Source organism: Eubalaena glacialis, chromosome 5 (genome assembly GCF_028564815.1).
Source record: "Eubalaena glacialis isolate mEubGla1 chromosome 5, mEubGla1.1.hap2.+ XY, whole genome shotgun sequence".
Taxonomy (NCBI): domain Eukaryota; kingdom Metazoa; phylum Chordata; class Mammalia; order Artiodactyla; family Balaenidae; genus Eubalaena; species Eubalaena glacialis.
The window spans coordinates 146,683,347-146,707,085 of record NC_083720.1 but is presented as its reverse complement, the minus strand read 5'-3'; the positions used below and the strand labels follow the sequence as shown (position 1 = coordinate 146,707,085).

Sequence of the window (23,739 nt, the reverse complement as noted above, 5' to 3'; positions counted from 1 at the left end):
GGGCTGGTGAGTGCTGCTCGGCGCCGAGCCTCTGTGCGGGAATCTCTCCGTTTTTCCCTCTGCGTCCCTGTTGCTGTGGGATCCGCGCTGATCGCCGCGGCTCGCGCCCGTCTCTGGAGCTCGTTTAGGCGGCGCTCTGGATCCCCTCTCCTTGCGCGCCGCGAAACAAAGAGGCAAGAAAAAGTCTCCTGCCTCTTTGGCAGCTCCAGACCCCCTCTCGTGCACCCTCCCGGCTAGTTGTGGTGCGCTAGACCCTTCAGGCTGTGTTCACGCAGCCAACCCCAGTCCTCTCCCTGGGATCCGACCGAAGCCCGCGCCTCAGCTCTCAGCCCCCCCCCGCCCCGGCGGGTGAGCAGACAAGCCTCTCGGGCTGGTGAGTGCTGCTCGGCGCCGAGCCTCTGTGCGGGAATCTCTCCGCTTTGCCCTCCGCACCCCTGTGGCTGCGCTCTCCTCCGTGGCTCCGAAGCTTCCCCCCTCCGCCACCCGCAGTCTCCGCCCGCGAAGGGCCTTCCTAGTGTGTGGACACCTTTCCTCCTTCACAGCTCCCTCCCACTGGCGCAGGTCCCGTCCCTATTCTTTTGTCTCTGTTGTTTCTTTTTTCTTTTGCCCTACTCAGGTACGTGGGGAGTTTCTTGCCTTTTGGGAAGTCTGAGGTGTTCTGCCAGTGTTCAGTAGGTGTTCTGTAGGAGTTATTCCACATGCAGATGTATTTTTGATGTATTTGTGGGGAGGAAGGTGATCTCCACGTCTTACTCCTCTGCCATCTTGAAGGTCCTCCCTCCTTGTATTGATTTTTATTTCCATGATGGCTAATGATGTTGGGCATCTTTTCTCATGTGTTTACTGGTCATTTGTGTATCTTTTTTGGAGGAATGTCTGTTCAGATCCTTTGGACTTTTTTCAATTGGATAGTCTTTTTATTATTGTGGCGTAATTGTTCTATGGATATTCTGGATACAAGTCCCTTATCAGATACATGATTTGCAAATATTTTCTCTCATTCTGTTGATTGTCTTTTCACTCTTTGGTGGTGTGCTTTGAAGCACAAAATTTCAAATCTTCTTTATCCATTCATCTGTTGATGGACCCTGATCGTGCTTCCATATGTTAGCAATTGTAAATAATGCTGCTGTGAACATTGGGGTGCATGTATCTTTTTGAATTAATGTTTTTGTTTTCTTTAGCTCTATGCCCAGGAGTGGAATTGCTGGGTCATACAGTAGTTCTATTTTTGTTTTATAGAGGAACCTGCATAATGTTTTCCACTGTGGCTGCACCGATTTACATTCCCACCAACAATGTATAAGTTCCCTTTTGTCCACAACCTCGCCAACATTTATTATTTGTGTTCTTTTTGATGATAGCCATTCTGAGAGATGTGAGATGATATCACATCGTGGTTTTAATTTACATTTCTCTGATGGCTAATGATGCTGAGCATCTTTTCATGTGCTTTGCTTATTAGTTTTGTTTGTTTTTTACTAGATTCCTTAGGATTTTCTATATACAATATCATTTCCATATACAATATCGTAACTGTCATAGAGATCGTTTTAATTCTTCATGTACAATCTAGGTGCCTTTATTTTATTACCTAATTGCCCTTCTAGAACCTCCAGCATGACGTTGAACAGAAATGAGAAGAGCAGACATCCTTGCCTTGTTTCTGGTCTTAGGAGGAAAACATTCAGTCTTTCACCATTAAGTATTATGTTAACTAAGGGTTTTTTGTAGGTGCTGTAATGATCTTTTAAAGAATTTATAATTGTTACATTTCTCTTACATGGTCGCATTACCTAAATAAAATGGCATAAGAGAATTTGACAAAATTGAGACCCAATTGAGATAAATATTGTGAGAATAGGGCTACATCTTGTTTTATCCGTAACTACTGGCCATCTTCATTTTTGTGCTTGTCCTATCCACAATCTCCACCAAGGAAACTGATCCACCATTGGACCCTGCTGTCTCAGGAGTCATATATAGTATTATGGTGATGTCTTCCTCCTTTCCCCATCCTTCAACTCCGTTTATTGGACTGGAATAACCATCTGACCCAAGAACAGCTAATCCTCAGGTGAGGCAGTAATCTTCACTCTCTAAGGCCAGATTCAAAAAGATTAATATAACCAAGTGAGAATTGGACCTAAGGAACAAAGAAAGAATTTTTCAGTTACTGGTGGAAGCTTTAGCTGAAAATTTGTGAGACAGAATCAGGACTTGGGAGACTATAATGGACCACATGTAAGCTAAAATTATAGGGAAGTAGAAATTATAAATAAGCAGAAACAGTTATTAAAGCAAGATAGAAAGAAGTATATATATAGAATAGAACTGAGTAACACGAACAGTAGATTAGTAGAGGAAAGATTCTGGAACTTCTGCATCTAAGGTTTCTAGAATGACCTTGAATCCAAACCCAATTTCCTGCTTCAGTTCTTGGAGTTCCATGAAATCCTAATTTCCTTGTTCCTCCACATGAGCTAATTTGAAAGGGTCTTTGTTCCTTGTAAATAAATGAAATAACTAAAAACATTCAGCATAAACTCGTCACATTTGACAATATTTTTGTTTCTAAAGTGTCCTGAACTCTAAAAAGAAAGACATGGGAAAAGAGAATGGAAATTATTGATATTTTGGCGGGTAGTAAAGGATAAAACCCACGTTGCTTAGTATTGTTGCTATTAGTTGTTAGAAACATGATTAATATTGACTAAATAATTCCTATTTAGGAGAAATATTTGGTAAGGTGCTAATAATGATATTGTTAAAATGACAATACTGTGCCTGATAAATTGTTCAAGGATAAGGCATTTGGGAAGAAACCTTGTTAATGGGGAATATCCCCTAAGGATGTAAAATGGTATGATAGCAATACCAATTATAGATGATATGAATGGCAAAAGGCTGTGTCTTGGCAGCTGGCACATGACTTCAGATGAAGAAAAAAGTAATTTTGAAGATGAGGTAAATAAAATGATTGAGATTAGAGTAGGGCTTTATACAATAATGACTGCTATTTAGTGAAGTGTAGGCTATAATTTTTCCCAGCTGAATTTGATTAAGCCTGCTTAGCTGCCAATAAGGACTTTATTAATGGAAGACAGGAAGAACTAATGATGGGAAGAGTCAGTATGTAACTGAGATTGGGAGCAATTTTTGACATGTAAGAGGAACATATGAGAAGTTAATGGGATACCTTGGCATTTCATTGGGAAAGAGATAAGGCCTAGCTCCATGGATAGAGTCAGAATTACGTTGACTGAGGTTAGTACATTCATTTATTGGTTAGTAGTCATGCCTTGTTATAACAAATATGTATACTGAAACATGCTGCTGCTTTTGTTGATTTTGGATAATGATTTTGGGTAGGGTGTTAATTTCCAGGCTTACTCAAGCTAATGTTCATGGAGAGCCAAACATAGGATCTAGAATTAAGCTAAATAAAACAATTATCACACAGGCAAACTTTAGTATAGAAATGATACGGTATAAACCATTTTAAGAGTAGGGATTCTACAGATTAATTAATTGACTTTACTTACATATAGTGTACTATAAGAGCATGGAAGTTTTGCGTTCTCTCATTCAGGTTGGAGCCCTTAAATTTATTCCTTCAAAACATCTCTTACTCATTTTCATGATTGCATATTATATTAATCAGAATTCTCCAAAGAAACAGAATCAATGGGATATATACAGATATATAAGGAGATGTATTGTAGAAATTGGCTCATGTGAATATGGAGGCCAAGAAGTCCCATGATCTATAAGCTAGAGAACCAGGAAAACTGGTGGTATAATTCAGTCTAAGTCCAAAGACCTGAGAACCTGCAGCAGGGCTATCCCAGCTCAAGCAGAGAGCACATTCTCCCTTCCTCCACCTTTATGTTCTATTCAGTTCCTCAGTGGATTGGATGATTCCCACCCACATTGATGATGGGGATCTTCTTTACTCCTGATTTACTACCTATTGAAATGCTAATCTCTTTTGGAAACACCCTTACAGACACACCCAGAAATAATGTTTTACCAGCTTTCTGGGCATCTCCTAGCCTAGTCAAGTTGACAGATAAAATTCACTGTCATACATATGCATGTTATTATGAGGCAGTTTGATATTTGTTTAAAGCACATGATTGTTTAAGGTAGAGAAATTTTGTTCACAAGTGGCTATTCGGTATGCCACAAGTAGAGATTTAATGAAACTCATGGAATTATGGTATATTTTTTATATGGCTAATTATTGGTAATTATGATAGAGTTTGATATAAAAATGCTCTTGAAAATTATATTTAGCATATTTACTGACAATTATATTGCCATATTCTACTAAAAAATATTTCAGGTAGATATGAAGAACTTTTATATAACTTGAAATAATTTTAATTTACTTACAGTTCTGGTATGATTATGGTTGCTTAAACAAGGATGCATCAGAGATTGAGCAGGAATATTATATTCCTTAGTTAAGTTTGATGTGGTGATGGCAATGAAAAAAATTAGTCAATGGTCAAAGAAAGAAAGAAATGGAAATTTCATTGAGCCAACCTGAGGATTATAACTCGGGAGACAGTCTCAGAGAGCTCTGAGAACTATTCTGAAGAGGGGGTCTGTGCAATCAAGCTGCTAGTCACGAGGAACAGACATTTTAGTTAATGGTTTTAGTGCTTTTCTAAGTATGGGAAGATGCAAGAATCCAGGTTCATAAAAAATTTCTCCTGAAAATATCTAACTATCTGAGGGCCAGTTCTGTCTGTTTTCCCAGAGCAGAGAATGTTTCATCCTGATCTTGACCCTGAATTTCTTTCAGGTCAACAACTGCAGTGGCTAATGACTTGATTCTTGTAGAACTGGATGGTGGGCAAAGTCTTTATTTTACAATCCCTTCCCTTTTGGTCTTAATTTCGTTTGGGAGGCATTTCCTGACCAGTTTGTCCCACAGCACTAGGAAGGCTCATTCTCAGGTCAGGCAGGCGTTTGGTTGATAGGTCACTCGGTGTGCTCTTACTGGACGAGGCCCTGTTAACAGCAGCCAAAAGCCTCTGTACCACCTGTCTTACTAGTCTGTTATGGTCCAGGAATGGTTCCCTCTTGTTGCTTCTTCCCATAATTACAGTTACACTACTACAATCATTGATCTTATAGAAATATATTTTGGTCAATCATTTCAAGTCACCTAGTCATCATTAATTTTATCTGAGGCTCAGTAATACATTTGGTAGTGCAAGAAACAATAATCTTGTAAAATAGGCAGAATACGAGTAATAGAGCTAGTAACGGTAATAAGGTCATAAATAAGTATTTACGCTAAGAACTTCCATTAGGTTTGGCCCAGTATTTCCCCAGGTCATCTGACTAATCTGTTCTACACCAATCGCTATCTTTAAGGGAAATGATATATTGGCATTGTACATAAAGTTTACTAAAGATGTCTGCATGTACAAGATGAGTGGTGGGTCATCATGACCCCTTACAGGATCAAAAAAAGAATGTTATCTTCTAAGGAGTTACATGGCTTGCGCCAGAAGGAGGAAAAACAACCTTTATGGTTGAGCAGGTATTTCTGCCACTGGGGAGGTGTGGTTAATGCATAATGCGGATGCACAATGCACACTAGACGGGAGGGAGGAGGCCAAAATGGGAAGAGAAAATTTTTATGTTTAAATTTTTCTTGTCTCGCCTTAAAATCTGAATTTTCCTTCGTCAATGAGCATAAGGAGAGAGGAGAATTCTAGTAAATGTTACTCTATAGGAAATTGGTGACCTGTTAAGCTCCAGTGAGACACCTCCTAGTTTGGTAAACTTATCTAGATGAGAAAATAAAGTAGGCTGACAAATTAGATGTAGTGAATATGAGTAGGAGCCTCCAGTTTATACTGATAATTGAATTGGATTTGGGGAGATGGGTCAGAAGGAGAGTTCAAAGTCAGAGTCAAAGAGGAGTCTGGGAGCTTTGAAATTGATGATATTGGAAGGTATGAAAGTATGAACAAAGGACCCTGGTTATTCGTCCTTTGTTGATGCAAACTTTCCACGCAGCAGCTCCTTGGTGTGATACATAAAATCTTTCTAGCCTTATCAAACATCATGCCATTTTCCAATATTCTTTAATGAAAGATGAAGCAATCTGGGTAGCAGCAATTGTGTTACATAAGAGGTGCACTAGGACTTCTAAACTGCAAGTGTCATTGTGAAAAGCAGTAATTTTGAATTTTAGCACTCTTTAGCTGTCCAAAAGCTTTTTGCAAACATTTGCAGTAGTGGATTAAAACCTGAATAAAATGGTACTAAACCCTACTAGCTCTAAAACCACACTTTTTTGCAGAATTAACTGAACCAAATACTCATATTTTGGAAGCATTAGTTGGTTGAGACCAACCTTTACAAAGGAACTAAGTAATTTAGTTACAGTCTGTCAACATTTATGAGTGCCTGTTATGTGCAAATAATCACTGTGGTGAGAGCTATAGAACAGACGTTCTTCAGCTACTTCCTTTTCTAAAACCTCCCCATCAGATCAGTCTCAAATCCTATAAGTTCTGCCTCTTTATCCCAGCCTTGATCTGGATCCTCACTTGCACTCAGTTCCACTTCGTTACTGATCTTGCTTGGCCCTTCTTCTACAATCCATCCTCCATCCTGCCACCGCAGCCGTCTTTCTAAAACACCAGTTACGTCACGTTGCCTGCCTGCCTAAATTTCTTCAGTAGTGTCCTAGAACCTCCAGGATTAATTTCAACCTCCTGTACATGACACAAGCCCTACTTATTCTCATCTTAGTTTCTCCAGCCTTATTTCTCACCACTTGTTCTCAGGTACCTTATCATCACACATAGCGAGCTTTTTGCAGTTTTGCAAAATGACCTTACACCTCTCCCTTCCCTCTATGTATCCTCTCCAGGTTCATTTCATCTGGGAAGTGCCCACCTCTTCTTTCCCCACCCATCCTTACCTTTTGGTCCTTTTTCTTTCTTTCCCCAAACTAAGTTAATCACATCTTCCCTGGGCAACCATAGTACTTGTTCATACCACTGTTTTAATGCTTTCCATATTGACTTTTAATAGGTTTAACTGTTTACGTTGATCACTGAACTAGAAGTTACTTAAACACAAGAGATATTTCTTTCCTTTCTATTTCCTTAGTAGTTGGCACAGTGCCTGGCTCATATCGTGGACTCATTAAGTGGTCATACATGCAATCAAATCTACCTCCTAATATCTCTCATATAGGTCTTCTCTTCTTCATTTCTGCTGCCATTGTCTTAACTCAGGTCCTTGTTGCTCATCTGGATTCCTAAAACAACCTGTATCACCACTGTTTTTAGTCCCTCCCAGTGCCAATTAATTCTTCATACTGTCACTACTAACATAATATTTTGAATACATATATCTGATTGTTTCATTGAATTATCTGTGTCTCCTCATTATATTAAGAATAAAGTCTAAAAAAGCCAAACTCATAGAAACAAAGAGTAGAATGGTGATTACCAGAGGTTAGGGGGTGGGGAAAATGGGGAGATGTTGATCACAGAGAACAAACTTCCAGTTGGAAGATGAATAAGTTCTAGGGATCTAATGGACAGCATTGTGATTATAGATAACAGTGTTGTACTATATACTTGAAAGTTGCTGAGAGAGTGAATCTTAAATGATCTCACTCCAAAAAAAGAATGGTAATTACATGACATGATGGAGGTGTTAGCTAACACTCTGGTGGTAATCACTTTGCAATATATAAGTGTATAAAAACAACACGTGTTACACCTTACATTTACACAATGTTATATGTCAATTGTATTTCCATAAAATTGGGGGAAGAAACGGATAAAGTCCAGTTCTTCAGCAAAGCATCTAAAGGTGTTCAGGATAGGGGTCTTCTCTCCTTTTCGAGTCTCGTCATCCACCCCGACGACTCCTCAGCACAGCCACGTGCACTCCGGAAGTGCCTTGTTCTCTAGCCTCTATTCCTTTGCACACTTGGTTAACTCTGCTAGTGCTGTCTTCTCCCACCCCACAACTGATAACTCCTAATCATCCTTTATGAGATACATCCTTTTAGAAGTACTTGCTGCTGTACCCAATCCACCCTTGTCCCCATGTACCGTACTGTAACGGTCGCCCTTCCAGGCTTTCTCCTGTACAATTCTGTAATGACAGGGATTTTGTCCTGTTCATTTGTCCAGTTGCTGATCAATAAATATTTGTTAGACAAGTAAGTGAAGGACGTATTTGATACAACTAGATATATTAAACTGGAATTTTATTTACTTCTTCGTTTCTAGTAATAATTGCTTTAAAAGACTTTCTGTTGGTCTACAAACTCCCAATGGGTTTTTGGCTCTCAGTTAAACAACAGCTCAGAACAGAAGTGTCATATTCATATCCAAGAAACATTTTTTGAATACTGGCTATGTGCCAGCTAATACACTATGTTGCTAGAGTTGATTTTGTTTTCCTTAGCTGTACAGTCTTGAAATTATTCCCATTAAACTTCCTCTGACCATCTACTTATTATAGTGATTTTGGATTTTCTTTGTTTAAAACATTAGCAACCCTTTCAACCTAGTGTTTAACTACAAGCCAAATAAGCATGCACTTGCTATTGCACTATTTCAGTTCAAGCACAAAAATATTAAATGACATTAGCAAAGGAATGATCTCTGGTTACTGCCTTTTGATCCCTCCTGCCAGTATGGTAGTAAATCAGTGACTGTTTCTGTGCTTTAATTTCTAATCTGTTGTGTTTCTACTTAGTAATATCACCAATATGTTGTTTTCTTTCTTTCTTTTTTAAATTTCTTAATAATATTACATAATTTCCTTACCAAATTTAAACAGGAAGTTTTCTTTTTTTAAAATTTTTTTAAATTAAAAAAAAATCTTTATTGGAGTATAATTGCTTTACAATGTTGTGTTAGTTTCTGCTGTACAACAAAGTGAATCAGCTATACATATACATATATCCCCATATCTCCTCCCTCTTGCATCTCCCTCCCTCCCACCCTCCCTATCCCACCCCTCTAGGTCATCACAAAGCACCGAGCTGATCTCCCTGTGCTATGCGGCTGCTTCCCACTAGCTATCTATTTCACATTTGGTAGTGTATATAGGTCCATGCCACTCTCTCACTTCGTCCCAGCTTACCCTTCCCCCTCCCCGTGTCCTCAAGTCCATTCTCTACATCTGCATCTTTATTCCTGTCCTGCCGCTAGGTTCTTCATAACCTTTTTTTTTTTTTTTTTTTAAGATTCCATATATATGTGTTAGCATACGGTATTTGTTTGTCTCTTTCCGACTTACTTCACTCAGTATGACAAACTCTAGGTCCATCCACCTCACTACAAATAACTCAATTTCATTTCTTTTTATGGCTGAGTAATATTCCATTCTATATATGTGCCACAGCTTCTTTATCCATTCATCTGTCGATGGACATTTAGGCTGCTTCCATGTCCTAAACAGGAAGTTTTCTTTGCTAGGAGTTGCCAGTCTCCATTAGAAGATGGTGCTTATCCAGAAAATCTGTAGCAATATTTCAAATTAAGTGATGGTTTTCTTTTTAAGTGAAAACTGTTAACGTTGGCTGACTTTTTGGTAATCAAAGGACAAGAAGATCTGAGTTCTTATTTAACCAAAATAAAATAGTATTGATTTCCATCTTATTAAATATAATGAGCAAGTGTTTCTATTTTTACTATGTTTCTAGTTATTTTTCATACCCATTGATATGAGACCTACATTTTGGACACGGATCCACAGGCAATTCATCAAATTGCCCAATTGTTTCATGGCTCTATAACATATTTATATTGTAATAAGTATAGTATACCTGACTCAGGAATACCACTGAATGAATGGACTTTTGATGAAAGTGCTTGTTGTAGTTTCCTAGGGCTACTGTAACAAGGGGTCACAAACTGAATGACACAAACAACAGAAGTGTACCGTCTCACAGTTCTGGAGGCTAGAAGTCTAAGATCAGGGTGTTGGCAGGGTTCGTTCATTCTGAGGGATGTGAAGGAATATCTGTTCCACACCTCTCACATAATTTCTAGTAGCCTGAAGCATTCCTTGGCTTGTAGATGGTGTTCTCCCTGAGTCTTCATGTTATCTTCCCTCTGTACATATCTCTGCATCCACATTTTCCCTTTTTATAAGGACACAGTCATATTGGATTAGGGCCCACCCTAATGACTTCATCTTAACTTGAATATCTGAAAAGACCCTATTTCTGAATAAGGTTATATTCACAGGTACTGGAGGGTTATATATTTTAAGAATACATTTTAAAGACTATTATTATAAAAAATGGGAATAACAGAAGATAGCTCTTCCTTTATATTTCCCAAGTTCTGTGAATCATAATGTCTAAATCCTAATCATCTCAGCACTTTGTTTCCTAAGTTCTAAACACAGTTCCTTTACTCAGTAAAGGTTTATGGAATGAGTGAAGGATATTTTTCTGAAAATATGATCCACAGTGTACACTCCTAGATTGCAAGTGATATGGTTTAGAAAACTTCAGTAATTATTTCAAGATACCAACATATTTCTGGTTTGTTTTTAGTACCAGATCTCTGTTTAATAATAAAATTGACATTCAAGGAGATGTAATTAATGTTTAAGGGTACAATTCACAACCCTGCCACAATACTGTACCATCCTTTGCTTAGTGAGTTTATTGGTAGATTATATAGCTTCAAGAGTAAGGCAACAAGTTATGCCTCCTGGAAACCAGCTGGTTTTGCTTTTGTCATGGTTATAGACTACTTACACTAACCAGTCATCTGAAATGTGGGTCATGCGAAGGAACAAGGAAGATGGTGAAAAGGAGTACAGATGGTCCAGCACCAGCCAGTTATCACCATTGGGAGAAATAAACCTCCAAGTCTTCTCTCTGCTTCTACCAATGCCATTTTTACCTTTAAAGAACTCTATCATAATGCTCTCATCATAATATTCTGAAATAACATGGCTTTGGTGCTCCAGATTTACCATCTTGGAGTGACTTAAGTATTGGGAAGCTGATTCCGATGACTTCAACATCAAAGAGTCATAGGATCCCAGAGCTTTGAACTAGACGTAACCTTATGCATCAGTTGGTTCAAAGTTCCAACGCAGTGCACAGAACTTTCCACAGCATCCTGCAAATGCTATTTGTGCTATTTTAAATATGAAGAAATAAAATGTAACTGACATCTTATGATATAATATTAAGTAATAAATACCCAGTATAAAGATAAAAATATGCTGACTTTACACTCAAGAATTTATGCATGTTTCCGTTAAAAAAAATGGAAGGCTTAGATGTTCCAGCCGCTGTTTTAGGTGCTTGGATACAACATTGACCAAGATAGACACACTGACTCGCTTTTCTAGGAGTTTACAGTCCCTCAGGAAATGAACATTCAATTTCAATAAAGTGTGGAAAGTGCTACAAATGGGGAAGTTAAGAGTTTGACAGAAGCACGTAGCAGGACTCTTAAATTATTCTGGGGTAAGACAAAGTTTCCATGATGAAGCGATGTTTATGTCAAGATTGTAAGGATGAGGAATTAAGATTGGGGGGAGGTGGAGAAAAGTGTTCCTAGCAAAAGCTACAGTACACATCAAAGTCTGGAGGTCAGAGAGAGTATGTTAATGATGATTCTTGTAAAGAATATAGCAAGTTATTTCATATTCTATTTATCTTACTCAATTACAGTGTGACTAATAGTCATGAACAGAGCTATATAGATAGAGAACACTTTCTTTTCAATGAATTTAATTGTGAATCATCTTCTATTCCTTTCATTTTTTTACACCTTTCTCTTTACATCATCTCAATGAAATTTCTCAGTGACAGCCAGTGGTTCAAGGTCCCTCAGTTCAGGGTTGGTTGTATTAAAACTTTTATTTATTTCCTGAGTATGATCCCTGTGTTATCTCATACAATTCTCAGAACAATCTTGCCAGCAAGTGTTAATATCTGCAACTTGTACACGGGGAAACTGAGCCTCAAAGAAGTTAAATGGTACGTCCAAGTTCACAGATGGCTAGGATGCCAGCTCCCGTCTGTCTGCCTCCCTAGCCCATTTTCTTTCCACCTGGCTTTACTGCCTGTAAATTACAGAGTAGACTGTGAGAGGCCTTGTTTGAGACATGAATTAAGGTTTTTGAAATTGAAAGCCTTCAATTTCAAATGTCGAGACTTCTCTTTTTTATTCTCCCCTCATTCTAGGAAGTCTTCACTCCATTCTCTTATCCACGTGACTGCCTTTGAAAAACCCATCTCTACTAAAGGAAACTAGAGATTCCTTAAGCCCCCAATTGCTTGGTTTACCTGCTTTAATATTTGAAAATGTACATCATCAGGAAATTTGTTCCTTTATATAAATTCATTCCTTTATGCTTCAGTTTAAAACAGATGTCTCATTGATATACTCCAGAGCAGGGAAAGAACAGAGAGGAAAGGCAACTAATAATTCAGAGCCCCAGTGCCAGGACCTATGTTAGACCCTTTAAAGACATTAGCTCATTTCATCCTCAGCATAAACTGTAGGGTGGATATTATAATTCCCACTTAACAAGGAAGGAAACATTGGCACCGCTGCCTTAGCTGCAGAGCTAGGATTTGAACTCTCATTTGTAGGTATCCGAAGTCCATGATTTTTCTACTACACTATGCTACACTATGCTGATCATTCACTTATTTCTTTCAAGATTTTTTTTGGCCATGCTGCATGGTTTGCGGGATCTGAGTTCCCCAACCAGGAATTGAACCTGAGCCCCCTGCAGTGGAAGCGCGGAGTCTTTTTTTTTATTTATTTATTTATTTATTTATTTATTTATTTATTTATTTATTTATATTTTTGGCTGCATTGGGTCTTCGTTGCTGCGCACAGGCTTTCTCTAGTCGCGGCGAGCGGGGGCTACTCTTTGTTGTGGTGCGCCGGCTTCTCATTGCGGTGGCTTCTCTTGTTGCGGAGCACGGGCTCCAGGTGCGTGGGCTTCAGTAGTTGTGGCTTGCGGGCTCAGTAGTTGTGGCACACGGGCTTAGTTGCTCCGCAGCATGTGGGATCTTCCCGGACCAGGGCTCAAACCCGTGTCCCCTGCATTGGCAGGCGGATTCTTAACCACTGGACCGCCAGGGAAGTCCCTCAAGATTTTCACTGAGAGATTCCATGTGGTATCACTGAGAGATTCCATGTGGTATCACTGAGAGATTCCATGTGGTGTCACTGAGAGATTCCATGTGGTGTCACTGAGAGATTCCATGTGGTGTCACTGAGAGATTCCATGTGGTGTCACTGAGAGATTCCATGTGGTATCACTGAGAGATTCCATGTGGTGTCACTGAGAGATTCCATGAGGTATCACTGAGAGATTCCATGTGGTGTCACTGAGAGATTCCATGAGGAATCACTGAGAATATTAAGATGAGAATTGAACTCACTCTTTAAGAAGACCCTTATTTTCTAATTGGCTCTGTATTGCTCATTGGTAATTTATTGCATTAGGGCCTGGTGTGTAATAGGAACCTGAATATTTGATACATTACATGCGTATTTAATTTTTCACCCCAGAATATGTCCGCTTGTCACCAGTATATATGCACTTTGTAGCATTTCACTTTTCTTCCTAAGTATACTACTTTGAATTTACTCTCATTATTTATTTGTCCTCACTGGATGCAGTCATATATCCATGTACCCATGAAAGTCACTGTGTGTGTTCCCTGAACCTTGATTCTCTGCTCTGCAGGCCGTGCGCATCTGTTCTCCGGGCCCTATGGATCTGGCCAGAAGGATCTTGAAGGGGATGGGCCTGGCGGTGCTCCTGGGCATCCCCGCTGCTTGCCTTTGGGGATTGGGCAGCTCCTGCTCCTGTAGGACTGCGCGTGCGTCTAGGACTCAGGTGCGGTGAGGCGGAAGGCAGCGAGGCACTGTAGAAGTTCAGCTCCCCTCTGGCTCCTCTACGGTTTATCGTGCTGCTCCCCTCGTTTAACTTGGAGTGGGTGGGAACACGTCTGTGTCCAGTGCAATGCCCGCTCCTCGCTATTTTGTTCTTTACACTTTTCCATCTCCACGTCACACCTCTCCAGAGCGGCGGAGAGGCAGGGGAAAGGAGGCAAAGCCAAGGCCTGCAGGTGCTTGAGAACCATTAGGGCTTTTCTTTTTCTTTAGAGCAGTGGTAGCCTCTGTGCACTTTGGATGTCCTTGTCTCTAAACTGAGGAGCAAAAGTAGAAACTACCTTGGTTTGAAAATTTTTTCCAAAGGTTTCTTCTGAACTCACATTCACTCTTTTGTTTTTTCCCAGGTCCTAGAAGGATGAACTTGGTGTGCAAACTGGAGGGCTCAGGTACGAAGTCTCAGGTATATCTAACCAAAGCTTTTACACATGCAAGTGTTTAATTTCCATTATACCTGGGACCCCATTATTCCTGATAGGCCTTTGACACCCTTAGGCTTGTGACCTATGTTGGTCCCAAAATCTGCCATCTCTAACAATAACATTTAGGAATCTCCAAAACCTATGCTTGTGCTGTAATCTGGCTCCAGTTTGAATATACTTTAGATACAATTTTTCTGTATAGAAATATTTATCTGGGACTACTTTATTCCACCTAAACCAAATGAAAAACATGGAAAAGTCTGTGAATTGGTATTGTTAAAATTAAATACAAAATGGAGACCAGACTTGAAAATTCCCTGGCAGACAAAACCATTTAAGCCACAGAAGCAAAACTAAATGGAAATTATTTCATGAACATAAGTAAAAGTTAACTTAGGTTATTTCTTGTAAATGCCTCTGATAATCATAAAAGAAATGTGTTATCTTCCTAAATATGTTATCAGATAATCACTTTTAACCAACCCCCTACCATCTGGAAACCCCCATTGAAATAACCAATCATTGTAAAAGTTAAACAACTTCCTCATTTTCATTTTATAAATCATCCTGTAACATCACGTCCTTGAGCTTCATATCAGTTTTAAATTTGAAATCTCCCAGTTCTCAAACTGTTCTTATATGCAGAATAACTCTTACTAAATACTATTTACTGATCTGGTGGTTTTAATTTTGCTATTTCTGGATTTTTGACAGTGTTATGGGCTGAATTGTGTCCTTCTAAAACTTATATGTTGAAGCCCTAATTCTTAGTGCCTCAGAATGTGACTCTATTTGGAGACAGGATCTTTAAAGAGGCAGTCAAGTTAAAATGCGGTCATTAGAGTGGGCCCTAATCCAATCTGACTCGTGTCCTCATAAGAAGAGGAAATTGGGACAGAGATGCATAGAGAGGGAAAACCATGTGAAGACACAGAGAGAAGATGGCCACCTACAAGCCAAGGAGAGAGACGTCAGAAGAAACCAACCCTGCCAACAACTTGGTCTCAGACTTCTAACCTCCAGAGCTGTATGTAAGAAGACAAATTTTTGTTGTATAAGCTACTCTGTCTGTGGTACTTTGTTATGGCAGCCCTAGCAAGCTAATACAGTTGGTTTCCAAGTATGTGCTGAAAGGGCTGTGTTTCCAGTTAGACACATTCAATTTAGATAATATAGTACAGCACCAAAGAAGAAATCCTCCAAAACAATTGATTTTGACAATGTCATTTTCCTGATAGTATCAGTTCTACTCTACCAAGGAATAAGCGCTCAGAAATTCAGGGTTATCGCCGCCGTTCAGTTGGTGGCAGTTAATGAAGTAAATGTGGCCTCAAGCCATCTTCTAACCAAAAATTGATTTATCAGTATGTAAAAGTGGTAAAAGTCTTCTCCTTCATGAAGCCTGTAATTAAAGTTACATAAATGGGGACATTTTAATCATAACCTCTACAATCAAAATAAAGTCGGGGGACTTCCCTGGTGGTCCACCAGTTAAGACTCCGTGCTCCCAATGCAGGGGCCCCGGGTTCCACCCCTGGTCAGAGAACTAGATCCCCCATGCTGCAACTAAAGATCCTGCACGCGGCAACAAAGATCCTGCGTGCCACAACGAAGACCCAGTGCAGCCAAATAAATAAGTAAATATTAAAAAAAAAAGTCAGTAATTTGATACTGTTTTTTGAAAAATTATATTTTGGCAATACCTGTGGGGCATCGGATGCAAAAAGTATGGGGCAAGACTATTTAGGGAGAAAAAGAACAGGAAAAGTGTTCACCAGATTTTAATTAAAACATTGTTTATTGAGTATTGCACTTTACTAGAGTGAAAGATATGTATATGTTATAAAAACTAATTTAAGACTGCTTTTTGCTCACAAAGAGAAACAGCTGGGTTTCAGCATTTGTGTGTATTCGAGATCAGTCTTCACTGAGCAAAAGAAACTCTGTAGCCATTTGGAGAAGAAAATGAAAAGCTAGCTTACTCATCAGTCATTAGAATACATTCTTTGTGTGCACATGGAACATAAAGCTCATCAGGTTTATAATACGGCCACTTCCAGTTCTTAGAAAGCTTAATCTCTTGATTAGATGCCATTTTTAGTTGAATATTTTATACCCAAAATTAGAAATTTGTACAATATAACCATTTATTCACACTGCTACCAGGCAGCGTCACTAAAGACCTGTGAACCATGGACCATGCACTTACGCTGACTTCTGGAATTCTGGGCAATTCTGGGAGAGGATGATAGGATGGTGACCCAAAGGGTGCAGAGCTTCCCTTCCCACATCTTTGCATGGATTTGAAATCTAATTCTAACAACTCTGAGTATCTGAGAAAAGGAAAGTCCTCACTACAAATTTATTGATCGCCCCAGAGGAGATGCCCGTGCCTTAACCTACCCTTTCCAAAACAAATGAGCAGGAATAAAGAGAAGGTAATGATTTTAAGGGACACCTGACCTGCAGCCCTGGCAGCCTTTGCTAGCTGTCAGCAAAAACACTTGTGTTGTTCCAGAAACGATGCCAACCCCAAACTCCCCCTCCAGAATGGTTGAATTTCAGAATCTCTTCACCATCCGCCAGAAGGAATTTCCACCATCCATGAAGCAACAAGACACAACTGAAGAATGAAAGTAGTTGACAGACCACTGGCATTATGCTGCCAGAAACAGAATGATCCTCACTGAAAGAAGATATGAAGACCCTTGTCGTCTCTCTTCACCTCCACTCCCCAAGTCAGTCTGTACCCGTATGAGAATAGCAGCTCCCTGAAAGCCACTGGAAGGAATGAAACGGTCCACTGCCTTCTGGGGTGTATAAATCCCGCCACACCCCAACTCCAGAGCACTATAAGAAGGGACAAGGGTAAGAAGAGTCTTTGTGGCAGTGCCCACCGGGGGTTGCAGCTTTGCGTACATTCCATCTTTTCAGAGTATTAGGGCTCTGGAAAGTGAAGGAAAGAGAAGATGCCACCTTTCTCCTTCAGAGCTGCATTAAATGAAATTTTGCTGATTACTAGAAATGAGTCTGGTCAGGATTTCTCAACGTCTTCGCTCTTGACATTTGGCGCCAGGTCATTCTTTGTTGTGTGGTGCTGCTGTGTGTACGTTTAGCCGCATCTCTAGATCTCGGGATGTTTTGCAGCACCTCTGGCCTCTACTTATTAGATGCCAGTAACCTCCTCCCCCTTCCACACACACATAGTGACAACTGACAGTGTCTTCAGGCAATGCCAAATGTCCCTCAGGGCAAAATCAGTCCTGGTTGAGAACCATTGGAAGAAGACAACTGGAGACATAATTGAAGAATAAATTGTTGAGTGGAAAAAAATGACCTAGGTATGTAGATCAAAACGGATCACTGAGTTCTAGGCAAAATCTGTAATTACTGATATTTGTTGCGAGCTTATTTTATGCCAGGTGCTGTTCTAAGTGCTTTACCACATTATCTCATTTAACCCCAGACCACGCTTTGAGGTAGGTACTATTATCATCTCCATCTTACACCCGAGGGAATGGAGACACAGAAAGGTAAGGCAGGGGCCCACTATTAAGTCAAACTGAATCAAATCTGATTCAATCCCAGACAATCTGACTCTGGAGGCAGCTTTCTAATCACTAAGCTATAAACATGTACACCTGTATAACCCTTTATAAATTGCAAGGCACTTTCCCAGTTTAATCCTGCCTCTCTCCCTGATTCACCTATATTACCTGATGGTTTCTTCCTACAGGTTTAACCTCAGGCAGCTGAAGAGTCTATTTTGACCAAGGCAGCGGTAGAGTTGCAGCACCAGTCCCATCAGCTGGGGCCTGGCATTCACTTCAGTGCTTTCAGTTAGACTCTGAAGCGTCTGGGTTGAGCCACAGCCTTTCTCCACTTCCCTCCACGTTGGCCTAGACCCCTGGCTTCTGCCCCGCTTTCTTCTTAAGCGTTTTGATGAACCTGAATCCCATCCACTTGGCTGAGACCTTGATTAATCTAGAAACACCTGCCCCAGTGGGTGTTTTCGATTCCCATGCCCCACAGCAGTATGAGAGTGTACTCTTGCCCCTCTTGTGGGACTGACCTGCCGTAGCTGGACGCTGACCTTCATCAAGCCTGAAATGGTTATGCCCCTTGGTCCACAGTGCTTGGGGTTAACACTGCCTTAGCCTCAGGGATAAGCCCTGAAATACAGCCAGTTCCTCTGGTTCTGGCCCCTCCCAGCCCAGGCTGCCACCCGCCTCCCTAGGGAGCCCTCTAAAAGTTCACGACTTCTCACCAGTCAAGGGAGGGAGGCAGTTAACCTTCTTTTTTGGTTTTTGTTGTTTGTGTTAAAATGTTATTTTGATCTTCCAAATAATTTATGTAGCAAGCGGGGTATATATTTTAATCCCATTTGAGCAAAGCACCCCAGTGACTTTCCCTAATGCCACAGTGCTACTAAAGTGGCGGGGCCAGGGCTTAAACCCAGGTCATGAAACCATAGATCTTTAGGGCTTGAAAGGCCTTTAAAAGTCATCTAATCCAACCAAGTAAACGAAACCTGGATCTCCTCCATAACACCTCTGCCAGGTAGTTAACTAGCCTGTGTTTGAATGCCTTCCCTCACAGGACAGCTCGGGTCATCTCTGGCTACTTGCGACAGTCATTTGTTTAATCATCTCACACTCTTTAATTCATCAAACAAGTATTTCAGGGCCTAATATGGGCACCATCAGGTGTTATGTGGCTATTGAGGTAATTTCTGGAAGTAAATTTAGTTAAAGATAGAAAGTGGAAAGTTCTACAGGAGGGGTACTGATAAAGTGCTATGGAAACTGTTGGAAATTTCTTCCTTCTACTGACCTGGAAACTGTCTTATTGTGTAGCTTCCAAAATTTGGTCTTAATTCTGTTCTTCCCATTCATTAAAAAAAAATTACTTTTTTTCATTACAGCTAGTGTGTCATCCTTCATTTGTTTCTCATAAAGGACTTCTCAGATCCTCTCTCTCTCCTGATTACTCCTCCCTGAACCCATTTCAGTTTGTCTGTGATTCTCTGCAAGGGTTTCCCTGTAGCTGAACAGAATGGGATGTAGACTGGTCAGAAGAGAAGTGAACTACCATCTCTCATCCTGGATAAAGTAATTCTATAGGGCACAAAAACTATTTGGTGACCACACTCATCCATTATTGTTTCAAACTGACTTTACTGTGAACTAATACCCACAGTGCCGGGTGTTGGAAAGGTAGGGTTGCGATTAGGATCCCACTCTTAAATGTCTTATCCTGTCAGACTATTATACTATTACTCATGTGACAGACCCCTTACGACTTAAAGTTAATTAATAATTATTATTTTTAATTGGGGTAAAATACACATAAAGTTTACCATTTTAACCATTTTTAAACATAGAGTTCAGTAGCATTAAATATATTCACTTTATTGTACAACCATCACCACATCCATTTCCAGAACTTTTTCATCTTCCCAAATTGAAACTCTGTGCCCATGAAACTAACTCCCCATATCCCCCTCCCCGCAGCCTCTTGCAGTGACCATTCTACTTTCTGTCTCCATGAATTTGACTGCTCTAAGTACCTCATATAAGTGGAATTGTATAGTAGTTGATTTTTTTGTGCGACTGGCTTATTTCACCTACCTTAATGTGTCCAGAATTCATCTATGTTGTAGCCTGTGTCAGAATTTCCTTCATTTTTAAGGCTGTGTAATACTCCATTGTACATATATACCACATTTTGTTCATCCATCTGTTGATAGACACTTGGGTTACTTCTAGCTTCTCGCTATTGAAAATAGTGCTGCTATGAACATGGGTGTACAAATATCTTTTTGAGACTTTTGCTCTCAGTTCTTTTGGGTATATACCCAGAAGTGGAATTGCTGGATTGTAAGGAATTAATAACTATTTTGAATCCTTTCAGAATATTTTTTAAAATGTACTGCTTGTCTATCCTAGAGCATTTTTGTTTGTTTGCTTATTTGTTTTTGTTTTAGATCTCACTTAGACAAGATATAAAATTTCAGGTCTGGATAAATTTAACTGAGTTTGAAATCTCCCTTATCAAATCTGATATTCAGTGAAAGCTAGTGCCAGTTTTTGAAAAGCCTTTCTTGGAATAGTAAGGACACTAGATGCCAATAACCTATTGAAAAGTGTTAAAGATACTGGATACCTTTTTGCAAAACACCAATGAAGATACACTTTTGTATCCTTTGTATAGGATTCCTCCTTTTCACATAATGAATAGTCCATTTTCTAGTAGAGTTGGGCCATGCAAATCGCATGTCAAGGTGACTATGCTAAACAGCATGTTGCCCTCGGAGTTTAAAAGCTGAGTACTGATTTGGTCTCAGTGTCATTCGAGGGCTCCTCCATAGCCTGTCAAATCTGACAAGCATCAGCAGCTGTCACTTGCTCTCTCGTTTGCTCCCTTGTCCACTAAAACCTAGTAGTGCAAGGCTGCCATGCCATTAAGAGTCAATTCTCTAAAACAATAGAATTTAAGTACTTCAAGTAATAATAAGAGCCCTCATCTACAGTGAAGTTTTATGACTTTTTCCTTTCCGAAGTATCAACTTAGAGCATCAGACTTTCTTTACATCAGACATTCTGTGAAAAAAAGTCCCTTGCTTGACATAAGGCTCATATGTGTAGAAGACATTAACTTATTACTCTCACTTCATAAATTTGAAACGTGAATCTTTGAACTATATCCCATGTCTGTTTAATATTTCATTTAAATGTGCTGAGTCTCCTTTTATAAGCAGTGAATCATCGGGATGTTACAGGATTATCATCAAAACCAGTTCAGTTAGTATTCGCCGTGCCAGGCAGTGTGCTGGGTGCTTGTGTATACTGGTAAGCAAAGTTTAAACCTAGACACTCCCTCAAGGATCTTATACTTTTAGAGGACACTATTTACGTTCTAAAACCTGTTGTCTCTCAGCCTTCCTCACCTTAGGAAAGGGCATCATTGCCATCCAACCTGCTGCTCAAGCCAGAGATCTAGGACTTTTCTTTGGTTTTTCCTCTCCCAACCCTCCAGCTCCCTTCTCTGCTACCTCCAGAATAGATCGTGGCTACATCTACTTCTCTTCATCTCCACTGCCATCATCTGAACCCAAGCCACTGCTGTTTCCAGTCTGGATTACTGTGATAGCCTCAATAACCTCCTAGCTGGTCTATCTAACCCTACTCTTGTTCCCCTTCCATCCCTCGCCGTCCATCAAGGAGCCAGTGATCTATTCAAAACCTCCTCGTTGCACGTATAAAAAAATCAGAACCCCTGCAAAGCTCTGCGTGCTCCATCCCTGCCTTTTTCTCGGAAGTCCTCTGCCGCCCCGCCCTCTCTGCGCGCTCTGCTCCAGCCACCCTGGCAACCTGGCAGTCCTTTCAGTGTGTAACAATGACCAGCTCTCCTCGGCCTCACAGCTGTCACATCTGCCGTGCCCTCTGCCAGGGCTGCGCTTACCCTGCTTGGCCTCTCTTTACATCCTGAAAATTTAACCTTACAGGCTTTCTCTTCAGAGAGGAATTCCCGGAAAAGGCTGGGTAGGTCTCTCCATTAAAGTGTGTGTGTGTGTATGTGTGTGTGTAGGGGGACAGTATAGAGATCAGTGTGACAGAAGTGCTCAATGCTGGGCCAAAGTAAGCTAGGGTCAGAGTCTTGGGATGGGTGTGGGGAGCAGGTTGAAGAACTAAGTTCTGATGAATATTTGTCAGATCTAGAATGACCAAAGGAACTGGGAGGGAGGTGCGGGTCAGAAAAGGCAGTTAGGGAAATGTTGAAGTAGTCCAGGGATACAGATAAGGACCTAAACGGGGGTTGAGAAAGAAGTGATGTAGAGTATGGAAGGCTGAATAATGGCCTGCCACAGATGTCCGTGTCCTAATGCCCAGAACCTGTGAATATGTTCTCTTACATGATAATAGGGACTTTGGAGATGTAATTAATGATCCTGAGATGGGAAATTACCCTGGACTATCTGGGTGTGTCCAATGTAAGGACAAGGGTCTTTATAAGAGGGAGGCGGGGTGGGCAACGTTAGGAGAAGGTGATGTTACTGTGGAAATAGAGATTGGACACAAGCTCAGGAAAGTGAGCAACTTCTAGAAGCTGGAAGAGGTTAGAAGCAGATTCTCCTCTGGAGCTTCCAGAAGGAATCAGTTTTGCCAACATCTTGATTTTATCCCTGTAAGACTCATTTAGGATTTCTGGCTTCCAGAACTATAAGAGAATAAATGTGTGTTGTTTAAGCCACTAAGTAGGTGGTAATTTGTTACAGCAGCAATAGGAAACTAACATATAGAGGAAGAGATGGATATGAAAGACATTACAAAGGAAAAATGGTGGTTTCTGATGAATGACTAGATGAGGGGAGAAGAATTGAGAATCAAAGAAATTCCAAGATTCTGAATCTAGATTATGAAGGCATTGGAAGGGGAATTAATTTCTGGGGGAAAAATGAGTCAATTTTATAATTTTGCTTGGGTTCCAGGGAGGGCATCCAAAATTAAGTTTACCTTATATGAGGGTTTGATTTTGGGGCTTCAGGAAGGGGCCCTTAGGAGGCAAAATGCAGCTCCCACATTGTCCAATGATGTTTATATCACTTAGATCCATTATATCAGAGGTGAAGTCACCTCACTTAAAATTCTTTTCTGGGAGAGAATGACCAAGTATTAAGCCTTATTGCATTTTAGTATGAATGTGCTTATCGTGTTCTTAGATTTGGTAAGTGGTTGAGGCAAAGAGTCCAGGAACACTCTTAGAATGCCTGCCGAGCTACTCTTAGAAGTCTTATGTGAGTCATTGTTAATTCTTATGTGAGTTATTAATTATGTGAGTATATGCACCGTTTTTGTGGTGACAGTGTACAAGTTTCATCAGATTCTCAAAAGGATAGAAGATCAAAAAAGAAAGTTAAGAATCATGCTCTACTGGTATGGGATATCAGAGGGCGGAAGAGGGCAGGCAAAGGGCAAGAGGAAGCAGAAAAGGCAACACATCAGAAATAGACTCACAGACGTAGAGAACAAACTTATGGTTACCAAAGGGGTTAGCAGGGGCGGGGGGAGATAAATTAGGAGTTTGGGATTAACATATACACACTACTGTATAGAAAATGGGAAAATAACAAGGACCTACTGAGTGGCACAGGGAACTATCCTCAATATCTTGTAAAACCTTATAAGGGAAAAGAATCTGAAAAAGAATATATATGTACATGTACATATGTACAGATATATATATATAACTGAATCACTTTGCTGTACACTTGAAATTAACACTAAATTGTAAATTAACTATACTTCAGTTAAAAAAAAAAGAAAGGGCAACACATGAAAGCTCCACAGTCGTTCTTTTGC

At 40.2% G+C, this 23,739-nt stretch overlaps 1 long non-coding RNA gene across 1 annotated transcript in view; it reads left to right on the top strand.

Annotated features, from left to right (window-relative positions):
• LOC133092426 (uncharacterized) overlaps positions 1–14,434 on the top strand; it is a 39,439-nt gene extending 25,005 nt beyond the window's left edge. Inside the window, exons 4-5 of the long non-coding RNA XR_009701052.1 lie at positions 13,747–13,899; positions 14,303–14,434. This is a non-coding gene — a long non-coding RNA (uncharacterized LOC133092426). The remainder of the gene's footprint in view (positions 1–13,746; positions 13,900–14,302) is intronic.
• Positions 14,435–23,739: the final 9,305 nt, after the last annotated feature.